Source organism: Crocodylus siamensis, chromosome 3 (assembly GCF_052110815.1).
Source record: "Crocodylus siamensis isolate JL-2025a chromosome 3, ASM5211081v1, whole genome shotgun sequence".
Lineage (NCBI taxonomy): Eukaryota > Metazoa > Chordata > Crocodylia > Crocodylidae > Crocodylus > Crocodylus siamensis.
The window spans coordinates 206,495,064-206,522,632 of NC_143397.1; the positions used below are offsets into that span (position 1 = coordinate 206,495,064).

Genomic DNA, 27,569 nt, shown 5'->3' on the forward strand with positions numbered 1-27,569 from the left:
CAAAGGCGACATCCCACAGTTTGCTGTCTTAAGGTGCATCTACACTGCAAATATACCATGTCAGGTGGTGTGGCATGCTCAAACATGCTGTACTGCTCTGTAATTGTATCTGTACAGCACTGCAGGCAAAAAAAAAAATTAGCACTGTAACAGTTAATTAACACCATTAATTGGCAGCACTTCAGTCAGCAAGTTGCTGCTTGACATGTCACCTGCACTGTAAACATGTTCTTAGGTGCACTCAGGCGTTTTAAGGATTAGGTGATAGGTGTGTGGATGTTCTGAGTATCTTAAATTTTGGAGTTTGGAAGCTGAAATACCAGTGAGATACCCAATGGGATGGATCTGTAAGAGGAGTTTAAGTACATATATTGGGAAACTGTCACAAATGATTGGCTCTGCCCACTATTCCAACTTGTTTACAGGGAGAAGCTTTAGCTGCTTTGCTCTGTTAGCAAAGCTGAAATTTTTCAAGCAATGCAGTGCCTGGCAAACATTCCTGTATGCTGCATGTGGTAGAAATGAGTACAGATAGGCTTTGCTGGACATTTTGAAGTGCTCTTGGCTGCAGGTTTTTCTGGAGTCTTGTCTGGTTTCTTAAAGAAAATATTCAAGGAAGTTTGTATAGATGTTCTCCAGGGACATGGGTGACACAGCAAACTTGTTCACTGGCATCGCATCACGTCGGATCAAGCGTTGTAAAGTTGAAAATGATATCAGGAAGTTGAAAGGGTGTCAATGTAGAAATGTTGTAAGTGCGAAATAATTTAACTCGAAATGTTGTAAATCGGGGACTACCTGTATGTCCCAAAAGGTATCTCAGGTGAAGAGCCTGCAGCATGTTGAGTCATTTTTGTATTTCTCTTCTGAATTAACTGAAAAGAAGCATTTGTGGTGCTTTTGACAGTAAGGCACACATGTTTTATTCATACATAGCCTATTGATTTGCTTTTTATCTGTGGGTAATATTTGTATTCTCCAAATGTGTGCATGTTTCCTTCTCATTTGATTTGCTTTTATAAAAGGACCTCAGTAAAAATGAAATTTTACTGCTTTCGGTACACTGCTCTCTTTGGGGAGGATCCTTATGCTTGCATGCTGTTCCAGTGCAGTTGGGGAGGCTTTGGCTGGTTATAGAGATTTACCTGCACCAAGTCTGCTGCAGAGCTGAATCCTACATTCTCACAATTCCACTTAGAAATCATAGGGAAGAAGGGCTAGAAGAGACCTTTATAACTCATCTAGTCCAATCTCTTGCTTGAACCAGGATGCTCTCTATCAAAACCATCCAAATCCATAATCTAAACTCTTCATAAAACTGCTGTCAACCCTGATGCAACACAAGATGTAACACCCTAACCTGCCACAGGTAAAACAGCAGAACCAGGGCAGCCAATGTCCTGCTTCCATAAAAGGTTAAGATATGCTCAAGAGATCCCAGGTAGAGGGCCATGCCCCCAGCTATAGAGGAAGGCAAAACACCCCACAGTCTATACTGATTTGACCAGGGAGTTTATACACCGTGTCTCCTTTTTAGCAATATTGGCAACATGTACATTTACAAAAGTATTCTCTCGGTTTATAGCTCTAGAAAATGTAGTCAGAGGAAAAATCCAATTGTTTTACATAATTGGAATTTAAGCCCAAGATCTTCATCCTCATTCTGACGAACCCTTCCCCACACTAAACCTTGTTTGCAACCAGGATGGGACATCACTAGTATAGCTACTATGGAAAATATCTGTAAGAGGGCCTACCGAGGACCGTATTACAAACTTGGGGTGTGGTGGTGAAGCAATGTGCTTGATGGGTGACAGACCGTGCTGCACGGTGGAGAATCTGGAAAGCTCTGTAGTCTCTAGAACAGCCTAGAGTTCATATGTAAACAAGCCTCCAAATGCTTTCAAAACTATGATGCGGACTGTTCCAGTGTTACCAGATTTGCCCATCACTTTGGGGTGTGCTCATTTTTAGGGGATTTTTCTGGGGTCTCTGTAATTCTATCAGCATGCTGCTGGTGTTACTTGTGTTTCTATATACAGCTGCATCTCTCCCTTCTGCAAGTCCTCACCCCCAACAGAGTTATCTTGCAGGACTCAGTTTCAGTGGGGTTGGGATCCTCCAGCCACCAAATTAGTCACAGAGATTAACATGACATGCCTGATCTGTCAGGGATGATCAGCAAATACAGGCTGACAACCTCATAAGCCAGGAATCGGTTCATCAGGGCAACAATAAAATGCAGTCAGACACAAGCACACAAGTGAACAGAATACCTCGGAATCAGGCTGAGTGTTCAGCTGTCAGCCTCATGGGCCAGCATTCAGTTCATTAGGGCATGTCCAGAGGCCATGTGTAGGGGGTACATGCCCTGAGCGTGGCTGTGCACTCCCTACAAAAAGGCACCGCCAACACTGGTGGTGCCTACGGGCAGTTGCTGCTCACCACCCCACACCCTGCTGCCACCGACAGCGTTGGTGACATCTGCAGGAGCTCCCCACTTACCACCGCCGTCATGCTCCTGCCACCGCCATGCTCTCCCCAGTAGCAGGGTCACATGCCATTGATGGGTCCATCTGAGCCAAACTGAGTCAATCAGCCTGTACAAGCTGATCCCTTTATGTGTCTCAAACTCAGCACATCCCAATCCTTTGCCCTAACTGTCCTAGTAGTGGTAGCCTCTTGATGAGTGGACCCCACAGTATTTTGGGGCTTTACAGGGATCTTTGGCTTAGGTTAAAGAAATGTTGTTCCGGAGTAAGTGGGGAAGGGGAAGTACAGAAGGAAAAATATACCTGGTTACCACCAGTTTGACTATAAAAGTTATTTATTGCTAAGTATATGGCATTTATGATGGTGCTAGTAATAACAGCCATAAAAGCAAAAACAAACACAAACAGTTACGATATTACCCTGGTTCAGTTGAGTACTAGGGGAAACCTAGCTCAAGCTTAACTAGTAAAATTCACGTTCACAAAACTATGCCTAGAGAGAAAAAGAGAGAAAGAGGGAGAGAGCTGGGATCTCACTGTTCCAAGGTATTTGGGTGGTTTGTTAACAGGCCAAGTTCCTAGCATGATCGTTGAAGGTTAAACGGGACAAAAAGAGACGATCTGTTTATCCCAGTTTCTCAAGAACAACAGCAGATGGTGTTAGAGAGATTTCTCCCTCTTGAAGCCTACTGTTTGCTGCTTTACTGCTTTCTTACACCTTTAGTTCAGCCTCTTCAAAGCATTCTTTTAATAGTGTAGATCAAGAGGGTCTGAAGCAGTAATCGACAGGGAAAATCTTGTTATAGAAACAGTTTCAATTTAAATGAATTACATTTTTCAGTGACAAGGAGTTATCTGGTTGGAACATCTCAAGAAACTGATTAACAACCAGGAAAGACATAAAATTTTAAGGAGTAACCAGACACCTAGGAGCCGGTTTGAAATTATTATGAATATAGAAGATAAACTGGAAGGGATACCACATTATTTCTTCTCAGATGGCCTAGCTATGTTTGCACTGTTAAGCCAGCATCACTGTTTTGTATTTTACCTGTTGTGAATAAGCCTCAGCTTAGCATGACTTTCAGATCTTACTGTAATCTTTTACTGGTTCCTGGATTCGGTCTGTTTTGTAAAACAGGAAATCCCAAGGGCACATGGAACATACTTAAGGGGATTACTTGGAGTGTTCATAAACTTTGTGGGGAGGACTTCCACCAGTCATCCTGGGAAAAGTATGACAGGATTTGTGGTCAGGGCTTCAGTGGGCTGGACATTGTGATGAACCCTTAACCATTGTTCAAGTGTTGCCCATACTCCCTTTGACTCAGTCTCTTGCCTCACCGTTCCCTAACCCAGCAACTGAGTTTTAGTCAATCAAGTTTAAATAGGCCTCCCATACTAGGACTGGGATTTTTGTACGGCCCAAGATGCCTATTAATCTCTTCTTCTGCTTAGTTCTGGTTAGATGGGGGTGCCAAGGTTCTCTCAAGAGCACAGAGCTGACAGGTAACACCAGACTTGAAGCAGTCTCTAAAGTGGAGGGTACAAAGGTTGCTTAAAGCTACCTGGGATCCCTGTATCCCCTTGGTCTGTGAGTCCTGTCTGTACCTGTTAGAGATCCAATATGGAGTCTCAGACTGACTTTAAAGTCAGTACTTTTTATGCAGAAGAGCAGATTTTGCGGGAGTGGATAAAACCTATATTTTTCTTGCAATATTTAGGATCTTCACATTTGCAATCTGCTTATCTGTTTTATCCCTGATCAATAAGGTCCCAAAGGTCACAATACAGGTTTTCAAGGGTAATTAAAATGAGTGACTTGAGGTCAAGTTCTAAAAATTATCTCAGACTATAGGAAAATTGATTGAGTGGTGCCTACTAACACTTTCTGGTAGCTATAGTATTGTTATCTACAGCTTAAATTTTACAAGTCATTATCTTTAACAACCTCAATGGAAAATCTTAAGCTTATTGTCCAGAGTTTCTCCCAAGACAACAATTTTAGAATCTAATGAATCAAACTTTAACTCAAGTCAGTCAGTGTGATTTGGGAGATGTCCTGCAGAAAGCACTGCCTTTTACTGAAGTGCCCAATCCTTTTCAAGGATGACATACAAGGAGATATCTTTAATCTGAAGGAGCAGGAGCACCAGCAGCTGCTGCTAATGAGGTTTGGGAAATGGAATGACAGACCAAGAAATCTGAACATAGTCTTCCTTAGAAATTTAAAATAGTATACCATATTTTTTGTGTCTTATCCATGATTATTTACTTGATGTCTCTTAGTGTGCATTTTAGAAGGAAAAACACCCTTATTAGATCACATGGTTCCATTTGCCATCTGTTTTATTTTGTGTGTCATACAGGGCATGAGAAGTTGTTGGGTGTGGTATTTTCAGTATGTGCAAGACACCCAGCACTGTCTTTTATCTTACCCAACCTAGATGATGTAGCTGAGTGCCTTGTCCAATGTCTTGTTGAGATTAGGGCATAGCTGAGGGTAAACAGCTTAATTCATCATAGAAAAGACTGCAGTGTGATGCTGATTGAGGGAGAGGCTGGCCATTATAGAGGGGGTAAAAGTCAACCCTTTGAGCATATTAATCGAGTATTTGTTACCCAAGTTTTTAAAGTAAACTAGATAATGGCAATAACTAGAATGATACTTTTTCCCAACCCTTACCCCAAATCTGAATCCAGCCAGAAGCTTGTGCCTGCTACTGAATGCAGGCTCAGTGAATATCCATCTACTTCAGTTCTCTCTTCTTTGGAGGGTGCAATGTGAGGAAATGACTGGGTGCCCAAGTGTGAGTTATAATCTTTGCTTCATCTGGAAAGGCATTTAACTGCTTTTCCTTGGTTTCCACAATTTTGAAACTGGGATGATAATACACTTCTATCTAGAGGTGTAGTGAGGATCATTAAACTGCTTAGAAAATGAAAAGTGCTAAAGGAATGATAAATATTTAACCTAAAAATAACGGTCATCATTAGCTACGGATGCTATCTCAGGTCCTAAAACTCTATAGTACTCTTCCAAGTGCTCTATAGTAGTGCTTCCCAGATTCTCCCACATCTAATGTTGTTTGAGTATAATTACACAAAATCAACAGAGGATAGTACAGTTCTAAGGCTGATAACACATCACATTTAAGAAGCAATTAACCTGCTAATCACACTGTAACAGGAGGCTTCCTCAGGGCCTGCCTACCAATGGCCAGCCCACCTGTTTCTGGGCTAACCACCAACCTCCTCTTCTGCCACACCTTGATGATATATAGTTATGATATTAATTAGGTGGGAGGCTGCCCATTTCTTGCCCTGATGCCAGGGGGCACTATCTGTGGCTCTGTTCTTCTCCTACACCACAACCCAAGCCTCACAGATGGCATCCACTGTTCTTAACATCACTGGCTCCACACTGGGCCCCAGAATTCTCCAGTCCGGACTCCTACAAGATCCCTCCACTCAGGCGGCCCTCATTCTGGCTTGCCTAGCTCCCTGGACTCTTCCCCCTCTCAGGTGTGGTCCTCCTGGACCTTTGGCCACACAAGCCTTGGCTTTACCTCCAAGACCAGTCAGAAACCCCAGGCCCTCAACTCTGGGTGTCTCTCCCGGTAGGTCCCTGGCCCTTTTGACCATTCTGGTCCTGGCCCAGCACTGACCAGTTGAGGGTACTCTAAGTCAGGTTTCTGAGTCTATAGCCCACTCTCTAACCTGTGTCCACCTTCTTGTCCCTACCATGGGGTAACCTACCTGGTTGTGGGAGCTGCAGTTATTAAGGTGACCCAATCTGCCTTTCACCAGGGTGGTAACTGGCCTGGTATTTCCTGGAGGCTCCCACGCCACTGGGAGCTCCACCAGCCCACCTACTCCTGGCAGGGTGCTTTTTTAGGTCATGCCCAGGACTAGGAGCCTCCAAATCATCCCCTTAAGCTCCTACCCTTACCTCCAGGGTGTTGCATGCAGCCTTGCAGCCAGATGATGTTTCATGTCAATCTATGGCATACCACAGCAAACAAGCCACAAAATTATTCCACATCTATATAACGTGTAATAACTTTGTTGCCTTAAACTGAACGTGTGGCAGGTTGGGGCCGGCCCATGAAAGCTTCCAATGCTCAGCTGAGTGTCAGGATCCAGTATGGGGCAGCCCTTTTATTTCTGAAAGCTACTTATGGGAGATGAGTAAAGGAACACATAGTCTGTCATAACTTGGCCACTGTTATGAATTTGGACAAGAGTATCGGTGGCTAAAAGCAGTTACCCTCCATGGACTATTAAGTGACTTACATGGGGAAAATGGATGGTCTAGGTCAAGCCTACAGTACAGGTAAACAGTTACAGAGCTGTCCCCTATCTAATCAGGCTGGGGGCAGAACTGGTTCCTGGATTCCAGACCTCCACCTAACCCTTAGAGGTAGATGGGGGGAGGGGAAGGGGGTGGTGAGGGCCAACATCATAGCGCATCTCCCAGATCTCTAGTTCATTGCACCCCAAGCCTTTAAGAACTGTGCATGCAGCTCAGCTGCACACAGGGTTTTCTGACATCCTCTGTGCCAGGGCACTCCAGGATCAAGGGGCTTCTCCTCAGTACTGAGGTGTACATGCAGTGAGGATGTCAGAAACCTTGGCTTGGCTGGGCTGGGCTGTGCTGCACTCATAATTTTAAAGGTCCCAGCATGATGGTTCTCCAGGATCAGAGAAAGGTTCTCCCATCCTAGAGTCCCTGCATGGTGGGACTTGTAAAAACCACATGTGCAGCCCAGCTGGGGTTTTGACAATCAGCTAACTATTGACTGGGGCCAAGGACCCCAGTGGGGCCGGTTTCAGACCCAGATTTGTTCTTTAGCCCCAGCTGGCAATCAGCTTAACTGAGTGAACCCCGCTTTCAGCTTGTTTATCCTGGGATCCCCTTACCCTAGGAAATAAGGTACAATTGGGATCTAATCCCAAACAGCAAAATTGCATGTCCTGCCATGCACCTGTGTGATTGTTGGGATTGCAAATCAAATCTCATCATGTCTTTAAATGAATGCCTGACAGCATTCTCCTTCAGGTCCTTCTTTTCTCCATCTAATTTAGTACGTTGCTTAGTTTGTTCAATATGTGGATGTTTTTCATTCCTCCTTCCCTTGTTATTCTTTATCAGAATCCAAGGCTGACCTCCCAATATTACATAAATATTTTGGTTAATTTTATTGTTCATATAAAGTTAAATTAATGTTGACACAGTGTCTTCACTGTACAAAAATTACTCGTCTTGAGAACTTGCTGTAATTAAAACAATAGCAATGAGATTTCAGTCTTCATTTCATAAGAGAATCAACATCATAATTAAGCAACAGAAACTAAGGGTGAAAAAGGAAATATTATTCCCATCTTTTATGATTTAAACAGTGCAATTTTGAGTATTTCAAAAGTTGGCTTGGCTTTTATTTTTTTGGGGATAATTATTCTCTCTCATATATATATATACACATTATATATTGGGAGCCTAGACACCAAACCCCGGGTTTTGGATTCCACTTCAGAGACCAGGAGACTTCTTAAGGGTTTTTAATTGTTTTTGTGCTAGCCCTCAGTCACTAAATATGTTTTCAGATTCAAACTTTGTTATTACTGTTTTAATTGCTGAAAGTTGTGCCCTTTATTCCTCCATTTTAAAATGATTTACTTAAATGTAGTGCATATCACATTTAATTTCTTACTAGAAATATGTCCACATCAGAAAATGCACCAGAGCTGGGAATTCTTTCTGGATGAGAATGGAGTATGAACTACCATTTATCAGTGTCTCCAGAAAATACAGAACTAGTTTTAAAAATTTAACACTGCTGTTTGTCCTATCATAAAGTCTTTTGTTGCTAATTTCAGTATAGGAATAATGATTTCAGTTTCCAATGTTATCAGTTTGGTTATCTCAACAAAACATTGCTTTCCTTAAGAAAAGGGGGGGCAATATTAGACCAAGAAGCAGGTAAAATTGTTCTGCTTGGCTTCTTCCCACTCAGTTCTCTGCTTTTATTTTTTCCCCCTTAGAATTGCTTAATTTAGAGAAAGCAGTTCAATAAGACAACGGTGTCATTTGCTTAAAACTAGGCCTGCAAAAGTGATTCCATTCTGATCTGTCACTTATTAATTGTTTTAAATTCATAGATCCTTTACTTTGCATGCGTAAATCTGTCACCTTTGCTCCCGGACTGAAAACAAATTTATTTGAATAAACCCAATTTAAATCTCTTTCTGAGAATGAAGACAATTGGGGGAAGTGAGAAAAAATACATATTATTTTGAATGTTACTTGGTGTAGTTAACCAAGTGTGAAATTTTTTTGCAGGAGTGAGTTCTCTAAGTGTTTTTAAAGTTCCAGCCAGAAGTAGACATGATTTGTCACAGTTGGAAAATGTACTCATAAATGCATGATGATGATTGCAGTCAAATAATGTTATATTAGTGTTCTGTGTCTCTGCACATGTGTGCAGATCTAAACTCTGTGTCTTTCCTTATGACATTTGAAGGTGTCAAGGGAAGGAGGCCTGTAAGGACCTTTGTCTGCTATCATACAATGGGAGGAAGGATCTATAAAGGTGACTTAAATCATGAACCATAATATGCAAAACAAAAGATTTCTATCTAGCTAACAGTTGTTTATGATCAATCCTCTTTTGGGGCTGGAAGCATAGGAAATTCCATACAACAGTATTTTTTTAATTCACATTAAAGATTGTGAAATGAACCACTGAGAAGTCAGGAAAAGGTGAAGTTAAGGTAACTTAGGTAATCTGAACCCTCTTTTGAGTTCACAATATGACTTTTAATGGGTGCACCTACACATGCATATTGCTATGTATGAATAAACCATGGGTGACTGGTGTCTCTTGAGTCGGGGAGGGGGCATGTGCCCCTGCACCACCAGTCAGCGACTAGTGTGTGTTGGGGGGGCCTCCAGTGGCCAATCTCACTCACCACTTTTGCTGGTGGCTCTGGTCCCTGGCCGGCGCTCACAGGGAGGGGCAGTGATGTTCCCACCTGCCCTCTTGCCTGCCAGCTAAACAGGGAGTGCAGCCTGACAGGTCCACTGGCGCTCTCAGGGGGCGCACATGCACCCTCCATGCATTGCCACTGGAATAAACTCCGGAGTTTATCACACCAGAGTTCATTGCTCCCAGGCACAGATCTTCATGCGTGCACAGGACATTGAGCCAGAGTGGAGTAGCCCCAGCTTGCAGAGGGTCCAGGGGGTCAGCCTGCCAACCCAGGGCTGCTACCCCTGGTTTAACATGCTGTGGAGAGGCTGGCTGGGGCACGAGGGTGCTTCAGTGTGGGGCTAGCCAGCAGGCAACCCCTGCATTGAAGCACCCTTGTGCTCCAGCCAGCCAGGGCAGCTTCTACACATGCAGTGCTGCAAAGTTTTTTACTCGAGCCTAATAGGGACGTGTGTGTAGATGCCAAGATGTTTACTGCAAAGTTATTTAGCCTACTGAGCAGTAAATGCCTTGTGTAGACATGCCCAATGTGTTGTCTGAGAAATATTTCATGATCAAATAGTAATTCAACATAACTTTTTCAAAACTTTAGTAACTTGGGAATCTTGCTGGGAATCTTATTGTTCAAGCATTAGACACATTCACATTCAGTTTCTTAACTATAATTAGCACTCTTCTTTTCACTATCAGTGAAAGAATCTCTCAATAACTTTATATGTGTTTGCTTCCCTTGCTTCATCCACTGTACATTAGGATCTATTGTACACATCAGTATAACATGGAAGTGGACTACACCTGGTATAGTCTGCACTGACTAAACCTGAAGCTACCTCTCAGGACTAGGACAAAACAGACAGAGCTAAGGTCCGGAATGTGATTGTTTATTTGCTTCCTAAGACTGGGAAGGGATGGGCAAGACAAAAGCAGCATGCTTGTAAAAAAAGTACCTTCCAGTGGCTATAAGAAGCAGTTTTTATGTTGGGTTTCAGAGTTAGAATGATATCCTCTTTGGTGATAAACTGGGCATAAATTAAGTAAAATACACTATTTAAAAAAATTGTGATGACTTCAGAAAAGCATATTTCTGAAAAACTTATGCAAATAACAGGGTAGTGCCATTTAAGTGCCAACATTGCAAAGTAGCTTTTATCAGTTTTTTGGGAGGTCTATTTATTCAGTACAGCTGACTGCTATGGTGATAATTACAATGTTAAATAATAGCTTTGTTAGGATTCACAACAGTTAGCAGGCTGAGGGGAATCAGGGAGGCGGAGGATGAAATTGACGGCTATTTCCTTTCCCTGCAGGGCCACACACCCAAGGAAGAAGCACCTCGGAAGTACCCTCCACTGCAGAGTGGCAGACGGTCATCTCCAGAACCAGGGCTGCTTGCAACACAACAGTACCACTTCCTTCAGTCCAGCTCTAGAACAGGTACGAGGCCCTGGCGACTCTGGAAGAGAAGGAAGGAGAGGAGGCAACTGGATAGGAGGCTCTCCACGATCCGAGCAGGCCGAAGGAGCTAAGCAGTCCCAGAGACATGCTCGGATGGGATGGGCTCCACCTTTCCCCTAAAGGTAAGCGTGTGTTTTCTTCTAGGTTTGTGGATCTCCTTCACCACGCTTTAAACTAGGCTTGTTGGGGGAAGGGGAAGATGAGGGCGGAGTAAGCCTTGGACTGCCAAACCAAGCAACACCCACAAGTACAGCCCAGCCCAGACCGACGAGCAGAACATATACACAGGTAAGCAACAGGGGCCAGGGCAATGCTGAAAGTAGGGGGCCAGTGCACACATCCTCAGGAGGCCTCAAATGCCTCTACACAAACACTCATAGTATGGGAAACAAGCAAGAGGAACTTACCCTCCTGCTAGCTGACACAAACCCAGACATAGTGGGGTTCACTGAAACGTGGTGGGACCCAATGCATGACTGGGTGATGAATATCAAGGGCTATAGGCTGTACAAGAAGGATAGGACAGGGAGGAAAGGTGGGGGTGTGGAGCTCTACATTAAGGAGGGATACACTTCCTCATCAAGTAGCACAGAGTCAGAGGAAGGGCACTCTGAAGTGCTCTGGGTTAGAATACAAGGCAGTTGAGGGGAAAGAGACTTAACGGTGGGGGTCTACTACAGACCACCTAACCAAGGGGAAGAGCTAGACCAGGAATTTTTAAGTCAGCTCACGGAGGTAGTTAGGTCAATGGACGTGGTCATCATGGATGACCTGAACTTTCCACACATCTGCTGGGAAGAGCAGTCAGCCAGGTCTGACTGCTAACGTAGGTTCCTAGCCAGAATGCAGGACCTCCATCTAACCCAGGAGGTGCACAGCCCCACCAGGGAAGGTGTCTTGTTGGACCTGGTGCTGGCCACGGGTGATGACCTGGTGAGGGGGCTGAGGGTGCTTGACCACCTGGGCAACAGTGATCATCACCTGCCGGAATTCACCATCCAGCACAAGGTGGCAAAGGCCTACTGCAAGGCAGCAGCCCTAGATTTCAGGAGGGCAGACTTCAATGAGCTAAGGAGAATAGTTGGGGAAGCAAAGCACTGAGGTCCTGGAGGGAAAGGGAGCCAGGTATCCAAGAAGACTGGTTGCTCCTTAAGGAGACGATCCTCCAAGCCCAAAGGGAAGTAATCCCAACACGGATCAAAGGGGGCAGGAGGGCACAAAAGCCCTCATGGCTCACCAAAAGCATCCGGGAATGTCTTCTAGCTAAAACAGAGGAGCACACCCAATGGAAGGGAGGGGCCAGGGAGGATTATACTGGGAGGATTATACTGTGGTTGCTCAGGGATGCAGGGGGGCAGTCAGGAAGGCCAAGGCAGAGATAGAACTGGGACTAGCTTCCCGGATCAAGGACAACAAGAAGTCCTTTTTTAAATACATAGGGGGCAAAAAGAAGGTTCCGGGTAACATGGGGCCCCTGCAGGACACACTAGGAAATTTGGTCGTCACACCAGATGACAAAGCTAACCTATTTAATGACTTCTTTGCCTCCATTTTCCTGAGCAGGGACCGGAACAGCCAGCCCCCCCCGGTCCCCGCTTAGACCCCAGGGGAGGTGCATCTAGGCCAAGGCTTAGTGAGGAACTAGTTAGGGAACTTCTGGAGGGACTAGATGTATTCAAATCAGCTGGTCTGGATGATCTCCACCCTAGAGTACCGAGGGAATTAGCTGAGGTCATTGCGGGACCCCTGGCATGGCTTTACGAGCACTCGTAGTGCTCTGGTGTGGTGCCAGAGGACTGGAAGAGGGCCAATGTGGTTCCCATCTTCAAAAAGGGGAGGAAGGAGGACCCGGAAAACTATAGGCCCGTTAGTCTTACCTCAATCCTGGGTAAGCTTTTTGAGAGAATTATTCTGGCACATGTCCACGAGGGGCCAACAGGGGAGAATATGCTTAGGGGCAACCAACACGGGTTCATTAGAGGCAGGTTCTGTCAGACCAACCTGGTGGCCTTCTATGACCAGTTCACCAGATCCTTAGATGCAGGGGTAGCAGTGGACATAGTCTTCCTGGACTTTTGGAAGGCCTTTGACGCTGTCTCTCACTCCATTCTCATTAAGAAACTGGAGGACTGTGGTGTTGACACCTACATAGTCAAATGGGTCACCAACTGGCTGGAGGGACACAGCCAGAGAGTGGTAGTGGATGGGTCATTTTTGACCTGGAGGGATGTGGGCAGTGGGGTCCCCCAGGGCTTGGTCCTCAGGTCCGTACTGTTCAACATCTTCATCAGTGATTTGGACGAGGGGGTAAAAAGCACTCTGTTCAAATTTGCTGATGACACTAAGATGTGGGGGATATGGGCACGTTAGAAGGAAGGAATAGGCTACAATTGGACCTAGACAGGTTACAGGGGTGAGCGGATGAGAATAGGATGGGATTCAACACCGACAAGTGCAAGGTGCTGCACCTGGTGAGGAAGAACCAGCACCATATCTACAGGCTGGGGAACTCCCTTTTCATCAGTACAGAGGCAGAAAAGGATCTTGGAGTTATCATTGATGCCAAGATGAACATGGGCTGGTAGTGTGGGGATTCAGTCAGAAAAGCCAACTGCACCTTGTCATGCATCCACAGATGCATCTCAAGCAGGTCCAGGGAAGTGATACTTCCCCTCTATGCAACACTGGTCAGGCCGCAGTTGGAGTACTTCATCCAGTTCTGGGCACTGCACTTCAAGAGGGATGTGGACAGCATGGAGAGGGTCCAGAGGAGGGCCACTCTCATGATCAGGGGGCAGCAGGGCAGACCATACAAGAACAGGCTATGGGACCTGAACCTGTTCAGCCTCCACAAGAGAAGGCTGAGGGGGGATCTAGTGGCCATTACAAACTAGTCAGAGGGGACCAGCAGGCATTGGGGGAGTCACTGTTCCCCCAAGCACTACCAGGAGTGACCAGGAATAATGGTCACAAGCTGGCAGAGGGTAGTTTCAGACTAGATATCAGGAGGCGCTACTTCACTGTCAGGGCAGCTAGGATCTGGAACCAACTTCCAAGAGAAGTGGTGCTGGCTCCTACCCTGGGGGGGTTTAAGAAGAGGATAGATGAACAGCTTGCTGCGGTCAGTTTACATTTCCTTCACAAGTTGCATTTTAAAATGATAATTATTTTAGAAATTAGAAAACAGAAACAGTTATTGATGGTCCATGTTCCCCTGAGCACTACCAGGAGTAACTGGGAAGAACGGCCACAAGTTGACTGAGAGTAGGTTCAGGCTAGACATCAGGAAGCACTACTTCACAGTCAGGGCAGCTTGGATCTGGAACCAACTTCCAAGGGAAGTGGTGCTCACTCCTACCCTGAGGGTCTTCAAAAGGAAGCTGGATAATCACCTAGTCGGGGTTGTTTGACCCCAGTACTCTTTCCTGCCATGGCAGGGGGTCGGACTTGATGATCTGCTCAGGTCCCTTCTGACCCTACTAACTATGAAACAGTGATTATTTTACAATTTAATGATTCAGCTTTATGCTCTTAGATCCCTAAATCTAGTGACAGTGGGTGTGTCTACCCATACATTTATGCCGGGTTAAATTTACTGAGTAGTAAATTACTGCACAGTAAGCAGGAATAGGCCAACATCTACACATGCAGGTGTTAAAGCACATTAAGGCTGTGTGTGAACTGACCTGGAACTAAAGTTAGTCCCAGGTCAGTCCACACATACAGTGTTATTGCACAGTAAGGTGTCTACATGTGCATTACTGCGCAGTAACTAATGAGGTGTAAATTTGATACCTGCCTATGCAGGTATCAAATTGGCACTCAAGTCAACATAAATCACCATATTTACTGCGTAGTACGGGGTTGCATGTATAGATGTACACCTGTACTGCAGAGTAATTTTGGTTACTGCCCCGGAAATACACATGTAGATGCGCCCAATATACATCAAGTAATTATAAGACAGCTCAATACCTAAAATCGCTATTGTTTGGTCTTGTGCTTTTTTTTGTGTGTAACAGACAGAAAAGGATTTAATAAATTGAAAAATGAATGTGGATATGTAACTTATTTTGTTCAGTACAAGTTGTACATAATGACTCCCATTAAAGTTAGTCATAAAATTTTTCATGGTAGAATGCAGTTTGATTCTAATTCATCTGAGTATGTGATTATGAATTAGAAGATATCAGGAGAGTACAGTATCTTCTGATAATTGTTGATGTACTGTTTCTGGTAGGGATTCAAGATAAACAGTTGAATGAGCCATAAATAACTTCTGAACTCTGCTACTTACATATTAGGCAATCCTGAAGGTCATAAACTACCCAATTTTTTTTTTCAGCGTTTTAAGCTCTCAGCACATCTGGCTGAAGTCAGTGGATTTTCCAGGTGTTCCGCACCTCTGAGAATCAGGCCCCATGATTAGGATTTGCTGCTAGTTAACCTTAAGTCTAAGTGCCAGCTAAGCTCCAGATTCTGTTATTTTTCTAAATGAAAACCTTTTAAACTAACAGGTTCTACAAACTGCCAAATGTGCTTTGGATGTCAAATGCAAAATATACTAGTCGTGAAATCAAAAGGGATCCACTCAGAAAGCATTCTCTTCTTTTTTATACATACGTTTTCAAGCACTAAGGATAAAAGCATTTTGATCTCAACTATAACTGGGTCCAAGGTATGTCAAATTTTATTTCTGAGTTGTACAATTAACTTGGATAGGTCTTTTTGCAGTACATATATCATCAAGAGAAGTATGTACTTTTACCTAGGTTGACGGCAGGAAATTATAGTAAAGATACTTTTTTAGTTTAAGGAATTGAGTAAATGCAGCTAAGACCTAACCAGAAGAGGTAGATAGTACTCTGATGTTTATTTATGTAATCAGCCCATACACCTGTCATGCTGAAGTCAATTTTTTTTTATGTTTTCAGGTGTTCCATGTGAGGTTCTTTGTTTGTTTTGTTGTTTGGTTTTATCCTTTTGTATCAACTTCTGAGTTTGGTAAATGGGTGAGTTAGCTGCTGCTACGGTTGTAGAATTAAACAGACATGGTATTACATAATGCTTGCTCCATAGTGGTTTGACTGCAATCAATTTACATTTTATGAAACATTTTGGGGCAGTTGCAAGGTAAACATGTCAAGACAGAAAATTAACTTTTATATCTGGTATTATAAGACATTACCCTTAGAAGTACAACAGTGTGTTCAAATAAAAGTAATTGCTAAAATGAAGATGCTTCCTTCTAGAAAACTCCCTGGGAGATGTACTGAAGGGGTTGATATTTCACACAGTAGCTGGAGTTCTGTGAAATGTCTCTCAGAACTGATCTCTGACTAAAAATGTTCTTGATAGAAGTTTAATTTATGTGAGGTAATTGTACTACCTAGTTCCAGAAGGTTGAATTACTGCATTTTATTGCTGCAGGTTATATGAATGTAACAGGTAACAGTCTGAACTGTAATTTCATGGAGGCCTTGTTGATTAGCTTGAACAGCTGCCCATCTTGGAGAAGTATAATTAAATACAAGGTCTGAAGTCCACTTCCCATTATACTTACATCTCAGTTTTTACTAATTCCTCTCCACCCCATGAATAAACATATCAAATTACCTTGTGATGTCATATGGCACATTTTTATTGCAGGACAAAAATGTATAACAATTTGGAAGGAATACAAAACAGAATTTTAAAGTGACTGTCACAACTCACTTTTGGAAAATCTTCCTAACATCCTTCTGCCTTCTACTATCCAGACATCTTTGCTTATAAATTTCAAATCAGTTTTCACATGGTAAGGCTGAATTACTAATTTAAAATGTTTAAGGATAAAGACCTTTATTACAAAAAATTTGTTTATGATTAATATTTCATACATTGCCCTCATGCTGGCTTGAGGTTAGAGAATTTTATTCAGGAATTTCTGTGTCAAGCTGATAATTTCTGGTTGAGCCGAAGCATGTAAACAATACTTTGTTGATGGCAGTTTTACAAAGATTTTAGATTATGGATTGTATAGCATGGTTTGGATAGGGATGATCCTTCCTCAGGCAGGGGGCTGGAGTAGATAAACTCTAGAGGTCCCTTCTAGCCCTGTTTCGCTATGATTTCTGACTATCCAATAAAAAACAAATATTATGCATGTGAACTACTATAGCTTTTAATAATGCAAGTCATAAAGGAAGCCTCCCATTGGCTATTTTCTCTTTTTTATATTTCTGACTTCTTAATCTCCTTCTATATACGTAGGAATCACAATATTTTATGTTACTCAAGGTTTGTCTCTTTTTAATTACTGACTAATAAGCACAACATTTTGTTTCCAACTCAGAATTTTACAACTATTGTTAGCATTGCTGACCCATGATATTTGGTATTTCGCTTCAAAACTTTAGCTCTTGGAATCAGATAAATACCTGTGTTCATTTTAAAAAAGAAGAATATCTGCATTCATTTAAAAAAAGGGTTTTCTAACCCTTGTGAACAGGGAGAAAAAAGCTTGAAAGCCTTAAAGCAGCACTGGAATAAGTAGAAAGCAAATTATTATTTTTTTCATATTGCCAAAGTGTCAAGGTAGTATTTTAAAATTTCATCATATGGGGGAGGGAGTATTGGAAATATTCTTTGCCAGATCACTGTTAGACTTTATTTAAGGCTGGCATATTTTACTTGGCTGTTAAGCAAATGCAGTATGTAAGGAGTTCTCTCCTCTTCCTGTACTTCATTTTATTACTCTTCTCTTTCTTTGGACTGTAAAGTTTTCAGTCATTCTTAGGAGGAAACAAGCTCATAACCCCCTTCCTTAATGCTTTCTCCTCTTATTCCATCAAGTTGCCAGCTTCCAAGGCAGCGCATTGTAACCTCTGAAGTAATGTAGCAGTGGTTACATTACTGAATATTGCTTGAGGAAGAATTCTGCATGTCTGAACTGAAATAGTGGAAGAACAGATTATGGGCTTAATTGTTCGATTTGGGTAATCTTCTTAAAACATGTGTTTGGCTTTTTGTGATTTTTGTTTAAAAGAGGACAGAGTTGGAAGATAAAGCCACTGTGATGTATTTATTAGGGCTGTGCAAACCCGTTATGTCTTGTTTCAATTTCAGATCTGGCCATTTCGGAGGACTTGTTTTGATGTTTTGGATCACTGCTCCATTTTGATTTGGCCAAGTCTGTTGCAGAGATTTGACGCTGTTTTGGAGATTTGGATCATCTGGGGAGAGGCAGGCATAGCAGCGCAGCCACAGGTTCTTCTGCTGCTTCTCTGGCTGTACCTGCCTCTCCCCAGGCTGCGGGGAGCCTGGCCAGCTCCAGCCTAGTTCTGGCACTATTAAAAAAAAAAAAAAAAAAAAAAAGAACGCCCGTACTCATCGGCTGCAGGAGCAGTGACTGGGGCCTCTGGGTGCTCATGGCAGAGCCCTCCCATGCAATGTAGGTAAGTGGGGGGGAAGTGGGGACCCCCCCACTTGGCACCTGCATGGAAACTGTCCTATGGCACAGGTGCGGCACGGTTCAGCAGGCTGCCACACACTGCCTGGGTGCTGGGACCCCTGGGAATGAGCACTGCCAGGCTCTGGGTGACACTTAGAGTCACCCGAGCACCCAAACAGCATGTGGTGCCCTGCTGAGCCACACCACCTGTGCCATGGGGCAGCTGCTGTGCAGGTGCCAAGCAGGGGGGCTATCTCTACGCCCCCCCCCACTGCCCTGTGCTGCATGGGGGGCGCTCTGCCATGAGCACCCAGAGGCCCCAGTCACCAGTCCTGCATCTGGTGAGTGCGGGGCTTTTTTTTTTTTTGAAGTGCCAGAACTAGGCTAGGGCTGGGCAGGGGGGCCATAGGAGTGGGGCTGTACAGTGGGGGCAGTGTGTTGGGGGAGTGAGGGCTCTGACACATGGTACATGGCACTGGGTTTGGAAGGGGCCTCAGGGACAGCTCACAGATACTGGCCAGCTACAGATGTCAATATCAGAGCAGTCCTTCTGCCCCTCTTCCCCCTCCCTCTTCCTAGTTTTTGTTTCCCTGCAAGCCTGGCTCTGAAACATTGGAAACATTTCCAAAATATTTCAGATAGTTTCTTTTAGTTTCAGAGATGTTTCAAAGCCTTCCTTTTTGTTTCAAATTCAATGTTTTGGGCACTGAAACAGGCCTACACATGCCAAAATGAAATGGCAGCTGAAATTTTGCAGAGCCCTAGTATTTATGACTTTACCACTACTATCTCAGCTACTGGCAAAAAGTGACTAAAATGGAGTATCAACAACATGCAGAATCCAGCTTTCTCTATTAAAAACAAAAATAAAAGTACAATCTTTTAGCTAATTCTGTTGCCTCTAAATTTGTATTTCCATTGTATCTAGCCTACTCCTTTTGAAATTGTTTCAACTAGCAAAGTGCCCATCAAGAATGATGGGTGGGTGGGTGGGTGGCAGAGATGGAGGGCACCTACCCACCAGCCCATGCTGCCACTGCTCCACATCCAGCTGTGCACAAGACCCCCCCCCCACTCTGTGTCTGGCCCCGTATGCCCCCCCACACCTGACACATGCCCATACACACATACCCAACCACATGCCACACTCACCCAGCCACACACACACAGAGCACACACACACCCAGCCACATGCCACACACATGCCATACCCATCCAGCCACATACCACACTCACCCAGCCACACACCACACACACAGCAGCATGCCACCCCAACATCCAGCTCCATGCCACACACATGTGCCTCGCTGCCTGGCTTGACCTACCCTGTGGCAGGACTCGCATGATGCTATGCCATTGTCAAAGCAGGGGCAATGAGGTGGGGAACAGAGGCAGAGCTGAGGCCACAGGTGCAGCTGTCCCTGCCCTGTGCACAGACAAGGGAGCCCTGATGCTGCCTCTGGAGGAACAGCCAGGCTCCAAGTGTCCCACGGCCCAGCCAGCTGGGGATGCATTCACCATGACTGGGGCTTTGGCTGGGCCGTGTCATAGGGACATCAGAGCCCAGCGGCTCATACAGGGGCATAGTACCAGGGAGCCCAGGAGGTGGTGTGGGTCCCCCTCCCCTGGCTTCCTGGAAGTGCCACTGGGCTCCCATGGCCTGGCCTAAGCTTGGCCCAGCCTAAGCACAGCCCACCCCCGCTGGGATCAGCCAGGTGCAGCCTCAGTCCCAGTCCCCCCTGCCCTTCTGGCAGTGGCAGCAGGCTGCCATGACTCCCCTCCCTTTCCCACCCCCTGCACCAGCTCCCTGCATGGCACCCTGCAGCCACGTGCCCTGCCCCCCCCACCCAGCATACATCACCCAGTGTGCCCTGCAGCCACAGCTGGCAATCACTTCCTGCAGGGGGAGGCATGGCTGCAGGGTGCGTGCAGGGAGCAGGCATGGGGGGGGTGCGCCTTGCCCCATGGCCATGTGCTGCAGCCAGAAGGCGCTGCCCATGCACCCTGCACCCACTCCCTTTGGCACCCTGTGGCTGCACACCAGGCCCCAGAAGTACTTCCGGTCCACTTCCAGATCTGCTGGTAAGCATGCTGCCCCCCACCCCCAGCTCAGCAATTGGCCATGCAGGGACCCCGGGTGCCCCCCAAGACCCAGGAAGCACAAGTCGCCAAGCCAAGGGATGTAGCTGAGCATGCTGGGGAGCCACCTACAGTCCTGTGGGATGTTCCATCCTCCCCACCATCGCAGCATTCACGAACTGCCTAGTACCTTGAGGTATGGAGAAAAAACATTTAAAGCTGTATCTATGTCTGAATCACCAAATCTTTCCGAATCTCTCTAAATCTATCCAGGGGTTTCCAATTCAATTTGGAGGGATTAAAGGGTCTCCTGATTCAAGTCCCTTCTTGATGGCACGGAGGCAGAAAGGGATCTTGGAGTCATTATCGACTCCAAGATGAACATGGGTCCACAATGCGAGGTCACGGTTGGTAGGGCTAACTGGACCTTGTCGTGCATCCACAGGTGCATCTCAAGTAGAGCCAGGGAGGTGATCCTCCCCCTCTATGCAACGCTGGTCAGGCCACAGCTGGAGTACTGTGTCCAGTTCTGTGCGCCCCATTTCAGGAGGGATGTGGACAACATTGAAAGGGTCCAGAGGAGGGCCACCCGCATGATCTGGGGACTACAAGGCAGACCCTACATTGAAAGACTGCGGGACCTAAACCTGTTCAGCCTTCACAAGAGAAGGCTGAGGGGGGACCTGGCAACTGTCTATAAACTCAGTAGGAGGTCCAGAAGGGTTTAGGGGAGACACTGTTTTCCCTAGTGCCCCCTGGCATGACAAGGAACAATGGATACAAATTATTAGAGAGTAGGTTTAGATTAGACATCTGCAAGAACTACTTCACAGTTAGGGCAGCTAGGCACTGGAACCAACTTCCTAGGGAAGTGGTGCTGGCTTCTACCCTGGGGATCTTTAAGAAGAGGCTTGATGCCTACCTGGCTGGACTCATTTGAGTCCAGTCTTTTCTCCCGCCCAGGCGGGACTTGAAGCTCTACAAGGTCCCTTCCGACCCTACTTCTATGATTCTGTGATGATTCTATGAAGTCAGATTTAGAGATTCAGCCACCGATTTGGCCAAATCTCCACCGAATCGAGTCACAGACTGAAGTTTCACACAGCCCTAACAGACAGACAGTTGGGAGTGCTACGGCTTTTATTATATTAGAGTTTTCCTTTCCAGTCTTTCAGGCTAGAAACAGAAGTTTCATATAAATGTGTTTAAGTGATCAGAAACTGGTTTAAACCTACAAGAGAACAGAAGTTTAGTGCATATAAACCAGTTTCAAAGTGACTGAAACTGGTTTAAGATATATGTGGTTGAATGTAATACCAGATAGAACTAATTTTTGGTCAATCCACTTTATGAAACTTCTATCCCAGACCCCTTCCTGGTTCAAGTGAAATCACAGCCCCCCAGTATCCCAGGATGTTTTGCAGCCCCAGACTGGGCTGTGCTCTCTGCTCCAAAGAGCAGGGTTGGCTCCATCACTCTGCTCCCTAGCCTGAGCAGTGAGGGGCTGTCTAACAAGGGTCCACCTGGGGGAAGGTGAAGTCCCTGCCAGACCTGTCCCCACTGGATTAGATGGGGTGAGGGCATGGGCGGGCAGGCTCAGGTGGAGTGGAAGGAGAGGTATTTAAATCCCCTCTCCCACTGACATGAGACTTAAGCTGGAGTCTGCCTGGCAGGGGCACAGCAGCCCCTGCCAGGCTATTGGCCACTCACTTTTGGAGTGGGGGGGCATGCTGCAAGGCAGTGTGGGGAGGGGAGGTCTGGGAGGGACTGCCAGGCAAACCCCAGCTGGGAGCCAGGGCTCAAGTGGGGAGCAGGGCAAGGGGGGGCAAGAGCCTGAGAGGGACCCCCCCTTCTCCCCAGGCAAAACCCAGCTGGGGTCCCCAGCCACGGTTTGTCTGAGTGGGCAGTCCCTATCAGGCCCTTGCTGCTACCTCACAATGCCCTGCTCCTTGCTCAAACACAGAGCAGGGGCCATGGCTATTCCCCAAGTCAGGGCCAGTGCAATGAACTAGGGGAGGGAGTTTAAACCCTCTTCCTGGCCCTGGACCCCAGCTAGGGTTTGCCTAGAGAAGCAGTCCCTCCCGGGCTTCCCCCACACCCTTACCCCTTCTGCTCCAGCAGCAAGTGAGAAATAGCCTGGCAGGGGGCATCCCTTTTCCTTACCTCTAATGTGGGGCCGGGGGAGGGGGTGAGAAGCCTGGCAGAAGCTGCCCCCCTGCCCAGGCAGACCAAGGCTGGGGTCTCATGCAGGCCCCAGCAGGGGATTTAAAGCCCCCCTATCCCTGGCCTCAGTGTGCTTGCCCTGGGCTGGGTGCTGGCCATGTCCCCTCTGCTCAAGTAGTGAGAGAGGGGAAAAAACCCTGGGGCTTCAGTCTACTCCCTTTGGCAGAGGCTGATAGGCTGGGATATGTGTTCTAGCACCCCCAGGCTTCTGGCCTGAGCCACTGCAGGTATGTGGCTGCATTTCCTGAATCGAAGGTAAATGCCTGTTCACTTGCTTCCAATTTAATCTCTGCAGCTTAGACTATCCTACAAAGACTGGATCAATCCAGTCTCAGGCTTTTTGATTGTCTGTACTTAGTCTTAGTCTGTCTGAAGGTTTCAGTGTTAATTTGAAAAATATCTCCAGTGTGTTTTAAGAAAACATCTGTGTCATAGATGCAAATGGTCTAAATATTTATTCACTAGATGGAGGGTTTCCAAACTGTATAACTATTGATCTACGGATCATTTGCTGGAAGCCTGTGAACAGCTGGTTGGTCATGTACAGACTCTTGTTTCTAGCTAGTATATAACACGAAGGACAACTAAACACTATATGAGCTGCTGTCCAAATATTGCTTTTTCCACTTAAGCCATTCTGTACTGTGACAGAGGTGCTATGTGAGTGCAAATGGGAGCAGAGCTTGCTAGCGAAACATTCGTGTGAGAAACAGTTCATGTGCTGAAAGTAATTTGAGAACTCTTCTGTTGTATTTATGAACAAGGGCAGTTTCTGTTTATACACACCCCTACCCCAAGAAATATAAATAATTAATCATTTTTCTTTGAACTCAGTCCTCTATCCAGTAAATTCTGATGCTTTCAGTATGGTTGTCTTCTCTTCAACATCTGCTTTTGGCTTTTTTAGAGATTTCTCATGGCAATATGCCAGTCTGCTGTATGAAACTATTTCTGAATATATTTTTGACCGAAGACATACAAAAAAGTAGAACTCTTGATTCCAAAATGATACCTTTTATTAGACCAACTAGGAAATCACAAGAAAATTGTCCTTTTCTGCAAGCTTTTGGGATCCAAGTCCCTTCATAAGACTCTGGGAAAAGTATATATGTTACAAAATAATAAAAAGTCCCCGTAGGTAGGAAATTAACGTCATTTTTGCACAGAGGGAGCTGAAGATGGAAGGCTTCTCCTCTGGGTCCATGCGAGTGTCTTTGTGAGAGGTGTTGAGTAGCTCTTCGATGTGTAGATTAGGTAGAATTCCTTCCCTGGAGGTGTCAGATGGCAGGCAGGGAGGTAAAAAACCTTGGATTTTAAACTTCTGCAATGAAGTTTCAAATGTAAAAATCGGCTAGAACTCAGCATCTTCCATGTGTCAGGAATATACTTGGTAGCTGTGTTGGTCTGAGCCTGACAAAGGGATTTTGATCCCAAAAGCTTACAGAAACTGACAGTTTTCTTGCGATTTCCCAGTTGGTCTAATAAAAGACATCATTTTGGAACCAAGTTTTAGTTTTTTTGTATGTCTTCTTGTCTCAGACTAACATGGCTACCAGTACACCCCTGACATTTTTGACCAAGTGCATCTTTGTCAGTAGTAACAAGGGTATTTCACCCCGTCTGCATAACTAGGTACCAGTGTGTGTGTGTGTGTGTGTGTGTGTGTGTGTGTGTGTGTGTGTGTGTGTGTGTGTGTGTGTGTGTGTGTGTGTGTGTGTGTGTGTGTGTGTGTGTGTGTGTGTGTGTGTGTGTGTGTGTAAAGCTATAAGGTTTTTTCCTGAAAAAAGAATGTCTCTTGACTTTCATATTCTGTCCTCTGCTGAGCAGAAGTTAGGGCAGGGGGCTAGTGGAAGTGTAGCTTAAAAACTGATTGCATAGCACAGGCCTTAAAAGATTGTTTGTTCTTAGACCTCTTATGAAATAGATATTAGGAAACTAGAGGTTCAGAGAAGAGCTACAGAAATGACTAATGTGTTGGAAGACTCTTCAAGAAAATATTAAAAGATCAGGAGCTTGAAGCAGAGATTTTTAGGCAAGATGAAAAATATGGAAGAGAGTGGCTCAGAGCAATGAAGCACTTCTGCCTTCAGTGTTGGGGGGATGCATGTATCTACAAGTAGACATTTAAAATCGTAGGATTTATCCAAATCCAAGTATTTGAAGAAATATATGGAGTTGTAAATAAAGCACCAATCACACACTCCAGAGATGAAAGCTCATCTTCATTCAAATTAGATCATTTCTCAGAAATGCCCATAAGATTATTTTGTTCTTTTCATTGCATGGAAGGTGCTTAAATCCTTTCCAATGGCCATCTCTTTTAGAGGCAGAAAAGCAGGTTGAGACTAGCCACCACCCCGCAGAGGCTCAACCAGCCAAATTTCCTGATCTAAACAACAAACCACACTTCAAGAATTTTTTTTTTCAAGCTTGCTCTTTGGCTTATCAGATGCTAAGTGACAAAGGGTTGAGATTTAGCAAGAGGAGGAAGCTGTTCTGAAGCAAAACTGCTAGAAACCCCCTTTGATGAAGTGGTTGCTACACTCAAAGCTACAGCAGCCATGTCTGAGCAGGCTCCTCTGTCAGGAGTGACTTGTAGACAGGCAAAACGAAAGCTGGCAAGAAAAGGCACTTAAGCATTTTAGGACTATGCTTCTGCTGAAGGTTGGCCTGGGCTAACTGCTTTCTCATTCTTCTGCCACAGAAGAGGAATTACAAGGCCCGCCGTCTGAGCTCTGCCTGGGACTGTGGCCAAGAACTACGCCCAGCCCTCTGGCTTGTGTTCAGTGTTCGTCAGATCCCAGAAATGAGGCAGTGTTGCCTTGAGTGTGTGCCAAGATAGACAGCTAAAAGCAGCCATGGAGGGCATGCTTCGGGCTACTGTAAGGTGGTGACACCGTCTCATTTCTGAGGTTTGCTGTGTCCTGTGCAGATGTGAATGTCCCCAGGTATGGCATAAGGGCACATATATATCTGTTCAGGGATAATAGCCCAGACTTGAAGGGGCAATCACATTGTAAAAACTCACTTGGTCTGCTGTTTTGTGTGACCAGTTCCCTAAGGCATGGTAAGATTCCTTGCATAATCCTGCATAGCTCACTTTAGTCATCAGTAAAAAGGCATGTTTTACCATGCAGTTGCTTCTTGGTCAGATGAAATAGCTTGTACCAAGCTATATATCCTTGCTGGGTCATTTACCTGTAGGTAGGCTATTACTACACTACACTCCTGCTTCTCTGACTTCAGTTTAGATAAACCCTGAAAAGAACCAGGAAGTTCAGCGAGGATCTTCATATTCATTGTCCTGGAAGCAATGGCAGCTTTTTGTTGTGTTTGGGGCTAGGCTCTACAGAGAGAGAGAACCTCACAATCAATTTTCTTAGGAGTTATTTGAGACCATTCTATATTCCCCCATGTCAACACCTGGAAAAGGAAGCATTGATTGGCACGAGAAAAACGGATCATCCATAATTGTATAACAAGTAATATTCCAAGATGCTGGCACAGGTTTCATGTCCACTTAAATAATGGCAAATCTTTATTTAAAGAATGATATAACAAAAGCAAAGCTACCTCAACAACACTTCCTGCTTCTCCTGCCTTCATACCTTATTTTAGAGCTACACACACACACTCTGATTCCCCGTGGTTCAAGATCAGAACTTTTTTGGAAGATATTTTCTTAATACTAGTTGCTGTGTGAGTTTCCTTCCCATCTGACTCCAGCAGAACAGGCTGAGATTTATAGTAGTGCCACTGAACTACTTTACTGTTTTGACACACTGCCAGTTCATGGAAAGTCAGATAAAGCAGGCTTAGGTTACTTTTAAGTATCTAAGCAGCAGGTCATTTGGTGACTAGAAATGGTGTTTCAATGGCAATTCCATAAATATTTACCTTCCAGGAAGCCTCGTATCTCAGAAGGAAATAGACTGTACAGTAGGTCTTAAAATTCTGTAGTTCTGTTAAGTTTATCAGTTAGGCATACAGCTGACTATACCAAGTGAAGGGAGATATTTCAGGGAAATGCTTTGCATCTTCCAAGTTAACAAGACTATAGCCTAAGTGACAAGTCTTAGAAACTCTTTAGATGTTTCTTAGAAACTTTAAAAGTGCTATGGCAACAGACTGCAGATAAGGTTCTTTGGGTAAATCCAATATCTTTTATTAAATCAACTACTAAGTAATAAACAATAATATTTATTAAATAGTTGGAAATATTAATAATTAATCCACTTATCAATTATTTATTTATTAATAGCTACATAGTTTAACAAATGGCAAATAATAATAATATTTCCAACTGTTTGAGTTGGTCTAATAAAAGATACTGGATTTACCCAAAGAATCATGTCTGCCTATGTCCTTAGACCAACACAGCTACAACCTACAACCCTGATGATAACAAAATAAATGTTAAGGAGAAAAATCCCCTCTGGCCTTCATGTTAGAGTTAAATGGCACTCCAAACCCAGGCTCATTGGTATTCTGCTCTTCCTCCAATCAACTCAAACACCAGAATATAAAGATCACAATACAGTATGTGCTTCAGATGGAAGTAAGGGATCTGCTAGGAAATGGGAAGCCTCGGAGCTCTATGCTATCCTCTCCCTAATGCCCACAAATGCTAAAGACAGAAGGTGTTTAATGGAATTCTTTAGAAAGCAACCTCAGAACTGGAATTTAAAATTTCAGTACTGCATTTACTTCCAAAGGAGAAGAAATCTGAGCCTTTAGAAGGAAACCAGGCAGCTTTCAGGATTTGAAACTGGAGTTTGCTCCATTTCCTAAAGGTAATTCATGATATGTGAGTGAGAAGACAAGAGGAAGGCATTTTAATATGTTGTTATCTTCCTAACATCCAAATTCTTTCTTCGTTCTTAGACATAAATGGTC

At 44.7% G+C, this 27,569-nt stretch overlaps 1 long non-coding RNA gene across 1 annotated transcript in view; it reads left to right on the forward strand.

Annotated features, from left to right (window-relative positions):
* Nucleotides 1-27,569, forward strand: part of LOC149869373 (uncharacterized) — a 44,979-nt gene that overhangs the window by 5,565 nt on the left and 11,845 nt on the right. Inside the window, exons 2-7 of the long non-coding RNA XR_016441468.1 lie at nucleotides 9,017-9,085; nucleotides 10,238-10,348; nucleotides 10,792-10,918; nucleotides 11,084-11,227; nucleotides 15,457-15,617; nucleotides 16,589-16,736. This is a non-coding gene — a long non-coding RNA (uncharacterized LOC149869373). The remainder of the gene's footprint in view (nucleotides 1-9,016; nucleotides 9,086-10,237; nucleotides 10,349-10,791; nucleotides 10,919-11,083; nucleotides 11,228-15,456; nucleotides 15,618-16,588; nucleotides 16,737-27,569) is intronic.